This window comes from Frieseomelitta varia, unplaced genomic scaffold (assembly GCF_011392965.1).
Source record: "Frieseomelitta varia isolate USP_RPSP 00005682 unplaced genomic scaffold, Fvar_1.2 scaffold_725, whole genome shotgun sequence".
NCBI lineage: Eukaryota > Metazoa > Arthropoda > Insecta > Hymenoptera > Apidae > Frieseomelitta > Frieseomelitta varia.
In genome coordinates this window covers 222409-235701 of record NW_025110507.1, presented here as the reverse complement: position 1 = coordinate 235701, position 13293 = coordinate 222409, and the positions used below count along the sequence as shown (strand labels likewise).

Genomic DNA, 13293 nt, shown 5'->3' with positions numbered 1-13293 from the left:
ATTGAGAATAAATTTACAGCCGACTGTCAAGGATAATTAAACTTCACTTCCTTTCTACTTAAATTTACAAAATTTACCTCAAACTTAATAAACTATATTTCTTCTCCTATCGTGAATAAATTTACAACTGACTGTTAAAAATAATTATATTTCAATATAAATTTCCTATTAAAATTCTCAAATTTCACCTCAATTGTAAAAAAAATTTTAACAAGAAACATAATTTAATAGGAAATAAAATTTCCTATTAAAATTCTCAAATTTCACTAACAACCCACTACTGTACACAAATTATAAATTATTTTACATTTACAACATAAATTTCCCCTCCCCGTCTTAAATATTCTAAATTCTACTCCAATTCGCTAACAAAGCTACAGTCTTTAATTCGCAGCTGCTCCTCCTCGAGAATAGAAAGAGGATAAAAAGAAATCGAGGAAATCCGCCAACGGGAAAAGCTGGGAAATGCATTTTCACGACGCACCACGTGCCGCGCGAGCGGCACGGTTAATTCGGGGCTATCTATCTTTTAATTGCTGTTCTTCGTTCCATTGCACCGTTCAAAGTTTAACGAGAGCGTCACGATGCATTTTAATGGGTGGTCCAAGCGTTCGTCGCCCGGGGAGCGGTTAATTGGTAACAATATTCGAGCCCGGGTAATACATTCGCGATTGGCCGACGTTGTTTGGCCGGTCGCTCGCGTTCCCATTCGCGTTCCCTTCGGGCTTCCGGTCTCTCTGTCTGAGAAAAGACCGACTTCGGGGAGGAAGCGTCACTCCGCTGCCGCCGCCGCCGCTGCATAATTGCATCGCTAATTTTACTAGACAAATACAACGGTCTCGTTGCCGCGCGTATACTTAACAGGCCACAGAGGACGCGGCAATTGTACAACAGCTCAAAAACCGTTTAATATTCATACCCGGCCGGGGAGGAAACTCGCTCCTGTTGCGATTAACTTGCCAGGATATCCCGTGGAATACGCTCCGCGAATGTTCGGGGATGAACGTTGTTCCTTGTCCTTCTCGAACGATATTATCCATATTTAGATAGTTTTGTGTATACCTTAGCGTCTCCTCCGATACATCGGGGAATCGTGCGCTCTTTTGTTTTCTGCGAATTTGCAGGGTTGATTTTGGTTTCGGTTCTGATCGGATGATTTCGAATCCATTTATCGTCCCTCATCCGTTTTGGTCTTACGGGAGATAGATTTGATTTTGGTGATCGTATTTGTTATTTTCATTGGCTTGGAATTGCAAAATTTTGGAATTTGTACATCTCCACATTCTCTGCTTTCGTTGCAATTTTGAAACAATCGGAGAGTCGATTGCTGTATATAATAATTAAAATATTCCCCATTTGTGTTGCCAAATTACGATATTTTCGAAATAAAATCGCAACGAGTATATTTGTGTGAATTTTGCGAGAAATAAATTAACAGTGACGTACCTAATTCGCTCTAATTAAATCAGAAATAAAAATTTAACCACTATTGTTGTTGGGTCTTGAATATTTTTCATCCACGATCACCGTGATCAAATAAATCCGACGATCTTACGCTTAATTTATCCGTGATTCGTTACGTCGTCACGTCGTTCCGAAAAGACAGACGAGACTTTAATTAAAGAAAATAAAAAAAATAAAAAGAAAAAAAAACAGGCCAGACACTACGAAAACTCGCGTTCGCCTCGCGGCGGTGTGCCGTCGCTGGTCTTAATTATCTGGCTCTTCGGACACTTTACAGTGACTATGCAAAACATCGTGGTTGTCCAACGGCCGGCGCGCGGGTATGCGACGACAATTTTTCACGTGTTCCGCCGCATTAAGCCCCGCGACCTGCAAAAATGTCGGAACGCTGAAAATGCAGCAACCCTGTCCCGCCATGATCCCGGGGTGCCGCGGTTGGAATAAATAATGCATGAGAAATAATTGTCGGTGGCGCGATCCTCGCCCGGCGGCCTCGTTTGCCGCTTGAAGCTCGCATTCGCGAATTCGCCGCGGCAAAGGGTGTCGCGAAAATTGCCAACATTGACGAACCTAATTTTCTCAGTTTCTTTTCTTTCTCCAGAAATATCTTTGGGAAATTTACAACTGTGAAAGTACGAAGAACATAGGCACGTAAAAATTGGGTGAATTGTTTGGATGCGTGGTACGTATTGTTATACTGTTACTGGATGAAATAAATTTTGTTAATTCTAGTCGCCGAATTCCCGTTTCTATATTTCTAATTTACAACCACGCTTGTCACACTGAAACAATACACATTTGACTCACCAAAAACTCACGAATGTGTATCACAAAAAAAGAAGAAGAAGAAGAAAGAAACAAGATAACACACCGTTCGCTTGCAACAATAAAGTAAAATTTAAATAAAAAGAAAGAAAATAGGAAAGAAAAAGATAACATTTGTCCACTAACGCCAACGTCGATGTGAAATCAGCATCGTAATCAATCGATTCTGCAATTAATAAGATAATCGTTCCTCGAAGAATGAAACCGAGCGGCGACCGGCATACCGATAAGTGCCGTGGATGGAGATATTTGTGGAGAATAGGTAATTTCGGCCAGTAATTAGCAGCCGCTGATAATTCCTTGATTGGTAACGGGAATTAGAGCTGCAATCTAATTATCTGGCATTATCGTTAAATCTGATCACTGACGGACAGTGGTCCCCTGCAGTGGTCTGGCCTTGCCTATGTTAAATCCTCGAAGCCGAAAATCGATTTCTCCTCGGCCTCGGCGTTTCTGGCTAGTTCAGGGCTCTCGCTCGATTTTAACCGTTTCGGCTGTTCCAAACCGTATGCACGTACGTTCGATTCGGTTCGTTCGTCTGTTCGTTCGGGTTTCTTGCCTTGCGTGGTCTTCATCCAGCGGGAAGGATATAAGAGGGAAGGAATGGGGGGGAAAAAAGGAAGACGACCGATCGCTCGCTACGTTGAACCCACGTCCGTTCGATCGCGCGTTCGAACGGTCGATTGATTTCCCCGGCCGGAATACATTTCGACGTCAAACAGACGGATCTATAAATATCCGGCTTTCCAAATATCAAGCCGGTATTTACATTTCGCGAATTTGCACAATACGCGGCGCAACGAAAACAGCCCGCGTTTATAAATGTATCCATCGCGAGAGAGGGAACACCGTTTGCGCAACAAACAATATCATTATTACGAATCGCCGGGATATCCTACCAGCTTTGGTTTCAATTGTATCTTGCCGACCTTCGGCTCTTTCATTTCGCATCGCGTGTGCATCTGCTGTTGGAAAAAGATCGAGGAATTCTCGAAACACACAAAAAATTGATACGCCATTGTTTCGCCTGCCTTGAGATCGCACAAACAATATTTCGTCAATTTAAAAAGTCTGCAAATTACGTGAATCACCCTGTTACGTGAAATAAAGAGAAAAAAAAGTTGTAAGTAAATACGAGGAATGGAGTTTAAACATTTTACTGCCACCGTGTATGGCGAAAATTTGAAACCGAGATCTGGAAACGAGATATTTACTGCAAATGTGTATCTGCCAGGGAATGGATACATTATGAAATATATAACAGTTCTTAAATAAGAGTAGCAGATGATACTTGATAACGTAATAGGTAACAATATCTGCAAAGTGTTCGCTCTGGATATTTTGAATTTTGTACAACTGTTTAGATATACTAGTATCGTCATGATGTTATCTCGTTACAATGCTAATGAAGTTCCGAAACGTTTTACATATAATACATTCACGTTGGTTTCTACGAGTGTACACCGTCGGAATATTATCTAAAAATTCCTGTTTACCGGAGCAAACATACGGAGACATTTTCGAAACAACGTGGAAGCTTTTTCAGGACGGGAGAGCTTGAAACGATACATATCGCGGAAAAGAATGAAATAAAATATATATATATATATATGCAACATATACAAATATAGCGTTGATATTATAAATTAATCGTCGACAAACTCGATGAAGCAATTGCAAGTTTGATGGTTTTATCATGCAGAAAACAAAGGAAAGAAAACGCGCACTTTTTGCGAGAATCTATAAAAGACTGCAGTGAACGTTAACGACTGTATAATGAAAACGATGCGTAAACCGTGGAAAGGTTTGACCCGTTTTTCGAACGGGGAAAACAACCCTTCTCCCGGAGTGTTTCTCACCGTAAAGCGAAACGATTGCACGTAACAACTTGTAGTATCTTCCTTTACGACTGAATGTCTGGATACCAGTTGCCGGTTTCACGTCTCTTTTGATTTCGTGTTCGTCGTTCGCATTCCTCGAGGTGAACCATGATTGAGCTCTTGACAAGGAGGCTACTGTCATAGGGATCGAGATTTCAAGATTTCGACAAAGCCGAAAATGTTAATATCGAAATTAGCTGCTGGATTTTAAATCGACGTAAATCATAATTAAATGACAATCTTTATCTTTTTAAGAAATTTAACGAAATTCTAGTTGCAGAGAGAGAGAGAGAGAGAGAGAGAGAGAGAAGTGGAAAAGGAGTAAAATAGCTCACGTGTTAAGAACCATTTTTTTTCAAATTTAATATCGGTCATTCGTGTTCCTACGAATAGAAATTTATAGATGTTGGAATATAAATTTGTTATTTCTATAAATATTGTATTTTATATATTTTTTAATTTACACCAGAGATAGGAATTGCGAGAACGTTATCATCCAAGGAAAAGTAATAACTATTTTGTACGAATGTTTAGTTAAACTTCCGCTAACATTCTACGAAAAATTAAAGGTTGTTTCAGTTCACCACCAGTTATGAAAAGTTTGGAACGATCAAGTCTGGGATTCGATAGTTCTCGCGAACTATCACGTTTGTCACGCTCGTAGTTCGTGTCATTGAAAGTCTTTAATGCGTTGGTTTTTCACTCGTGACACGCGACATTACCCAACTGAATTCCAGAAAGCAGATGAAGCTGAATTACAACTTACGACCATGATCGTATCCAATTAAAACACCGAACAAAACACCGTGGAAACGCGAAATGCAATATTCAGGAACAGACAAAAGGTACAAAAGTCTCGATCGATAAGTGTATTTTGCGTTACGAAGTTTCCCGGAAAATTCGCAATGCGAGTGGAGTGATAAAAAGAAAAGAATGAAAAAAGAGGAAACAAATCTGGCTATAGAACGTACATTTTAATTAGCCTACACCGTGATATCGCGTGTCACTGAAACCGAAATGAATCATTTCGCGTTGTGTATACGTACGTGGTTGAAAAGGAAACTTCATTCGTTCCAGCCATTTTGGTGGTTTTATAATTGTGGGCACAGCCAAAATTCTTCCGCAAAACGGATTGCGAAATAACGAAAGCCGCGAATGTACACAAAACGCGGCGCGATGGAAATATCGATATTTTGGACGTTGCTGAAAATTTCTGTACGTCGTCTGTTTCGCGAAATGATTACGAATATTCACGATATTTAATTAGAGATATTCACGATATTATCTCGTATATAATGGATTCAATGTAATGTTTCTAGATTTAAGTAATCAAACATTAAGAATATATTGGAAACATTGAAAAGAATTGTAAAAATATTGCAATATTATACAGGCTACGTATTATAAATAGACACGATATTATCTAGAATATAATGAATTCAATATAATGTTTAATTTTATTAAATATGAAGAAGATAAAAAGAAAAATTGAAAATGTTAAGGAATTGTAAAAATATTGCAATATTGTACACGGTATTATCTAGAATATAATGAATTCAATATAATATTTCCAGATTTGAGCGATTGCAAATTAAGAATGTTGAAGAAATTGAAAAACAAGAATGTTAGAGAAATGGTTACATATTACAAAATTTACGACATATGTAACACTGCATATTATATTGAATGAATGTATCAGAAAGTATATGTTTAACTAATCCCCAATTATTCTCAAAAATATCCTCGTATATTCTCGTTCAGTATATTTTCAACGATTTCTCAAGACTGAAAAGAAAAAAACCTTGATCACTACGTCCATTAAAAATAGATCTACACGTCTGCGAAATAGAGATGCTTGCAGCATCTCGTTGCATCGATCGTCTCCACGAGCATCTTCAGCAACTCCGTTCACGATACATCCATGCAATTAAACGACACAAAAAGACACATGCACGGAAGAGGTTCTTCCGACTGTGTGAATGAATGCTCTCGGGGTGCATTGCACGCCTGTGTGTTGGAGCACGAACTCGAGCGTGGAGTACGAACACGCGTACTCTTCGAGTGGGCCATCGTTCTGCGCTTCAGAGATGCACACACACACACATACATACACAGACACATCCCGCGTATGTTGCAATAAACATGAAGATGCGATTCTGCGTGCAGAGGATCCCGCGCGCGATATGCATTCCAGCCAGGCATCACGGGCAGAGAATCTTTCCGTTTCAATGCGCTAATGCCTTCCTAACCAAACGCACCGGTCGTTCTCCGGTTCCATTTAACGTCGAAACGATCGTCGTGGCGAATTCACGTTGCCAACCAGAAATCGCGCTACGATTGTGAGGATTCTGCAGTTGCGAGCGGACCGCGGATTTTTAGACAAATTCAGAGTTTTGAGAGTGTAATTAAAATAATACGATAGGGATCCGCGATAGGAAATTGTTTTATATACGAAAATAATTTAAATATTATAGAAAACGCTGTGCTTTTATATATTTTTTTATATGTTTGTATGTTTCATATATTCTGTATGTGACATAATAAATATACAAAATGTAAATATAATATTCATTACACTTATATTTAAATTTTATATTAATTAATATACCATTTTAATATATCATTTTATATATCATATCATATTCATATTATATTATATTATATTCATATTATAATACATCAATATTCATATTATATTAATTAATATATAATTTTGACTTATTATGAATATATCAATTATAAAATTATAGAATGAAAAATACGTCCAATATCACAGAGTCATATAATAATTACAAAATTAATAAGTATTACCACGTAATTATAAAATACACTTGTTACAACTAGACAGCGGATGTTTATGCATTTTGGGGGGAATTTAAGACTTCGTGAGACACGAGACAAGAATTTTAATCTTAAAATTCAACTCATTGATCCTTTGTCATGTTCCATAGGCTATTATAATTACTCGACACATAATGTATAGTTCCTAAGATTATTTATCTTTGCGCGTATCGTCACTGATGATTTCCACTACATGAAAATATCAATTTTAATTTTCAATTTTCTAGAAATTCTTAGAAACACATTGTCGACTTTTCTTATGTTCAACCGATATTCATTCGACACGCAACAGTATTAAATAGTTCCTAATTAAATCACACGATGCTTGGAATCGTCACTGTACGAGAACAGCGAGCATTCCACTTTTCGAACATTTCATCGCATTACTCGTTTACATCATTTCCACGTGCAAAGATACCGCCCTTTTCCCCTTTTCACGCAGCCACCGTGTTTTTATTTCACCGTGAAATGCGTGCTTTCTACCAGTCACGCGGGTTCCCTGCTTATTTTCGCGCGCCGTGGAAAAAAAAAAAAAGAGAAAAAAGAAAGGCTCCGAAAAAGTCGAGCGGGAAACTTTGAAATTTTTGTTACGCGGGTATTCCGGAATCAGCGCGGATTAAAAATTAAACGCGAAAGTCTGGCCACAGTGATAAAAAAGGCGAGAGAAAGAGAGGGGTATGACGATGAAAACGTAAAGGGGAATTAAAAATATAAGTGCCCTCTCGCGAAAGAAAGTCGAGCCGCGGGTAAAAGTAAGCGGCCGCCATCCGGGCGGTGGAGGAAAAGAGGAAAAGGGGGGAAAAAAAAGAAAGAAGTGGCGAAAGGGTTACCGCGAATAAATACAGAAACGCACGGGGAGGGAAAATACGTTTTCGCGCGTCGCCACAAAGAACGCGGCTGAATGCTGCAGTTCTAAACAGTTTTAAAATTGCAATCGCTGACAGCCCTGTTAAGAGAAATACTTCTGATAGGGCACTTTAATGTCTTCTGTAAAAAAGAAGAAAAAAGAAAAAAAGCTATGAAAAATATATTTTCGCTGGACCTTGCTAATGTCTCATTTATTCTCTTTCTTTTTACTTGGTAGTTTGATTAGATTTCTTAGGAGACGTCTGTTCACATATGCTGTTAACATGAGTGTGGAGGAATTATTTTCACAGATCTTCATTCATAGAAAGGCGAAATATTAAAAATAAACCTAGTCGATAAGAATCCAAACGCGTCACGCAACGAATTTATGTATATTATTTCATATCATGAAATATGAAATACCGGGAGAAACATCACGTTGAAACTGTCAATTACCGAGGACCGAGATTTTTCCGTTTCAGCCAGAGTTATCGAGATTAATTTTACATAAGTCAAGCTATCCTATATATATTTATCATCGCGAGACCAACCAGAATTTACGAGCTGGCGAAATTCGAAAACGGGGGGAGAGGTCAATATACATAATAAAACGGGGCAATAAAACCAAGGATCGCGATGAATTTTAAATTAGCGAAGATTTCTGGCATCGCGTATTTTCGAGATTATCCTATGCGTCATAAGGTATGAAAATTTAATTTTTTTTTTAGCAGAAGTAAATCCTTTATCATTGTTGAATATCTAACACGTGTCTTTTCTTTTTTGAGAGAGAGAGAATCTGATAAAATCGCAACGCACGATGTAATTCTAACAATAAATTATATCGTAGACAAACATGTCGATTCGTTGGTGGATCATTTTTGTTTATACCTACCAATAGGTTCGCGAAACGCGAGTTTGCGAATTTCGCAACTGGCGTCGAACACGCGGCAAGTAGATATTTTCGAAAACTTCCGCGAGGCAATCTTGCTACTTCCGCAATGTCGCTTGTACAAGCAAACACATTCTCCACGACGAAACATATTGCACGCAGCGAGCAGCTAACGCAGAGCTTTCGAACATCGAAAGGAAAATAACATCGAGCCTTCCCCTTCTTCGCTCGAATTTCCAGTGACGTAAGTAGAATGGACTCCTCCCGACAGACAGAATATGAAACTAGCAAATAATCGAGAAATTACATTTCTCTTAAATTAAATGAAAAGGTCACTCAATAAATCGAACGGGAAGTTGATATAATTTGCATGAAGAGACTTCAGGAAGAATTTATTTGAAATTTGGAATTCTCTCGAGTTGGAAGTTAAATTTAAATGTGGAAAGAGAATTTAATTTTCTGATCGACAAAAAGATCACGAATTGTCGAACGTTCAAGTTAATTAAATATTCGCATTTGACAGATATTGCATGCATAATAATATATATTTCGTCTGTTCCTCGTAAACGTGGATCGTTCCGTTCCGCACGAAGAATCCTTTTCACTTGAGCAAACAACAGAACGTGTTTATTTGCTCCGATTCAATTTCAAATCGCTGTTTATTTTCAATACACTCCGCTAAAACATGAAGGTACGCGCATACAATAAAAATAACATCTGAAAATACTGATCTGTATCGGTGTCGCGACGTCGTATGGGAAAATATCCGTCGAAACGCGTGCGTTTCTTAAATATTTATTACAAAATATTTGACGCCGAGCACTGCGCTATTGCCTGTCAGTTGTAAATGAGTCAAAATCATGGAAAATGTTAATGGCTCGGGAGAAATTTTGACGGAAGATTTCCAGGAGAATATGTTATATGGCTCTCCGAAAAATTGTTTCTTGTAATTAAATTATTATCAGACAACAGTCAATGTTGTAATTTGCGTTTCCTGTGTTGAAAAGGTACGAATATATTCACATGTACAAATGTATATTCGTATAAAAATACCACAATTTTTGTGCATACATAGTTTATCATATTAGTGTCTTGAATTTAAAACTCAACGAGGTATATTTTTCTTAAACGCGAAAGACTAAATAAGAAAGCATTTTCTCAACAGAATTTAATGTCAGCTACGCACAAATAAAATTCTTTTCCGGAGAGGACTTTTGTAAATACAAAAGCAACAAAAAATCGAAACAATAGTAAAAATAACAAATATTGAAAATTATTTACCAAACCATCAACCTGATATTAAAACAAAAAAAAAAAAAAAAAAGAGATAAAGCGAATCATTGATTAAAAATTGTTAAAATACGAAGAAAATCATTACCGTCGCGCGAATTATTTTCAAACGAAATCGCGTTAAAATTTCTGCCTCTGAACTAACTGGCGAGCTAACACAATCGACAAAATTTTTCCCGTGAAATACACGTGAACAAGCCTGCAGGTTGAGTGAGAGCTCGTTAGAACGAGCTCCAGTTCTATCGTTAATCAATATGAATAGTGACGATCGACGATGCGTGAAATCCCTGCCGTCACGGGGGCGAAGAGGGGGGAGGGGAAAGCGGAACGATTTAAAATATTCAGCAAACCAATTGCTGATTACGGTTTACACGGCGATCGATCGCCGTTTCATCCGGTGAAAACAGAACCGGGTGAAAACAATTTGTCGTCGGCCGGTTGTCAGTCTCAGAGAGTTTCGCGACATCTTGTCAACGGGGTACGCATTGGAAAGCGGCCGGAAGCTGTCCGAAACCGACGTACCGCGGAAGTTTCCCGCCGAGCGAAACTCGATACACGTTTATGTTTTGTAAACCTGGAACGTGGCGAATACTTTGGCAGGTTTTACAAGAATTCTTCGTTGATTCCGCGGGGATGAAAGTGGCTTCCAATTGCTTTTAAATAATTATTGAAACTGAAGATACAGTACGAAACATTCAAAAGCAGTATTATCGCATTATACTTAGCTTTATACGATATACGACAAATGTAAAAGAATGTGAAACAACGAAACATTAAATGTTAAATGTTTACACGAATATCGAAAATATTACATCGAGCTTGGAAATCTCCAAATTTTCTTCGTTCACAAACATCGCATTGCAAAGATAAACTCTACAAATCGATGGATGAAAAGAATGAAAAACATTTAGCAGAAAAAAACATCCGCAACAGGTGAACCCAAGCAGGATTTCGCAATCTCTCCCGACAATAATCCTGAAAGAAACCATCTCTTCTCTGTCTTTTCTTACTTAAAGTTCAGTTCTAAGAACGGAGGAACTTGCACGAGCCGTGTCAGTAATATCACGATCGACCTAATTGTTCCCCCCCCAACCCCCCCCCCCCAACCGGTGGTGAGATCTGCAAGAAATTCACCAGCCAGTGAATTAACAATCTCGCGCTGCGCAGCTACCGCGCAAGAAACAATCTGAAGTCATAAACGTGTGTTGGCGTTTGTTCCGGTAAAAAGCTATGCTGTGACGTTCACGGGGCCAGAGGTAATGGATACGATGGCCGGAGCCAATGGCGCAAAATCGTGGATCGGTGGGCAGGTCTGGCGATAGATAGTTGAGCTTTTTATCAACGATTCGCTGGAATATATTGCGGGAAGATGGAGAGAATCGTTAACGTCCACTATCGTTCCCCTCCACGACGCTATCAATCAGCCAGAGGGAAAATAAGTATCGCGCGCCAACTCACTTTGCTTAAGTCATCTTCGTCGATACTCCCCGGTTAAAGTAAGACGGCACGTAGCCGAGATCACGATGAATGTCCCTCATAAAATGGGATAATTTTTAGGAAATGCGGTGTGAGGTATTTCATTTTTTTTTCTTTTTTTTTTTTTAGGAATCTCTGACTGATTAATTTGACTCGTTGATGAAGAAAAGTTGATTAGATTTACAAGTGAAAATTTTTATTGATAACGGCAATAATGCAGAAGTAACATTTGTAAATATTGTTAGGATTTTAGTAGAATGTTTAATTAAAGAATACTTTGGTGTAAAAATTCACTCGCGTCGAAAGAGAAATATGTAACGTGAAATTTTCTCCTATTCGAGGGAAAGTTCGATTTTTAGAAGCTACAATTAATAATATAAATTTTGAAAATAATATTGTTCTCTCTATCAAATCCAAATTGTTTTTCTTTTTTCTTTTTGTTTCAATTTAACAGGGATCTGATAAATGTAAAAATTTAATTTGACTTATTGATGAACGATATGAAAAATTTTATGCTCGAATTGAAAATGGAGAAACACTCTATGTTTTCATTCTTAATAATAGAATTTATACATTTACCACCGATAATAGAATACATACATTATACCATTGTATCAGTATGACAGTAAGTTAAGTTTGAAAAATGAGGGATCGTTAAATTTAGAATTTATCACTTGATAAGAGTATTTTGAATGAACGGAGACAATCTATCTTGGCTTATACGTGAGAGAAATGGAAAATATTAATTCAGAGGGGATAGATAACCGCTTCTTCCAAAGATGAAGGTTATTAATTGTTTTCTTAATTGATTCTTACTGGTATATTCAACTACAGATGTCATTAATCATACTTGTTGTTAAATTTTCTTTCCCTCTCTCTCAATCTTTTTCAATTATGACGTGCATGTAATTTATTTAGCAACTTTGATGAGCAAACTTATTACTTTGGAACGATATTTCTTGGCGACGTCGTAGCAACACTGTCACGTTCTTATTATGATTAAAAGATTTCAATATTTCACTTTTATACAAATACACTGTTCACTTCGTGCAGTTTCACAGAAGTAAAAAATAGTTCTGATTTTTTACTAGTACAATTACAAATAATTCAACCAAATCACATTTATCAAGTTACTTGCTAGTATTCGTAAATTAAAACTATCAGATTCGTTGAAAACGAATAATTTTTCTTGTAAATTTTATAGATTCACAATAAACTTGTATTATAAATTCCCTCTGTCCCTCTGTTCACGCACTTTAAGTATTAAATTTTAAAAAATCTACTTCGCAAATAATTGCCAATTACTAATCAAATCACAGTTTTCCATCGTATGCTTCACCTAACAAACCTCACTAATTCAGTGTCGTTATCAAACGAACACGAAGGATTTCGAACGACGCAGGTAAGAAAATCAGTCGCGGTAATCAACAGATCGATATCGAATCGTTTCGAGCTCGATATCCTTTCCCCCCCACATACACACACACCGTAGAAGGCTCGAAGTTTCATTAATTCGAAAAACACAGCCCGAAAGTCGACTTGCTGCAACAAAGACCGGTATCTTGATTTAATCCGCGCGTTTCGTCGCTAATTAAATTAATTAACATAGCGGGACAATACGCTCCGCGCGGCGGATGGCCTTTTGTTCCCTGGCAGCTTTGATCAAGGATCTCCCTTTGTGGAATCAAACCGGCAATTGTATCTGACGTTTGATATTCAATTTTTCGTTCCCATTTTTCCTTTTTTTCCATTTTTTTTTTTTTTTTTTTCGCCGGGACGGAA

General features: G+C 37.7%; 1 protein-coding gene across 1 annotated transcript in view; it reads right to left on the bottom strand.

The window, feature by feature from the left end:
- LOC122535449 (zinc finger protein 541-like) overlaps positions 1 to 13293 on the bottom strand; it is a gene marked incomplete at its 3' end in the record, with an annotated part of 141341 nt that overhangs the window by 39113 nt on the left and 88935 nt on the right. The gene's annotated exons all lie outside the window — the stretch shown is intronic.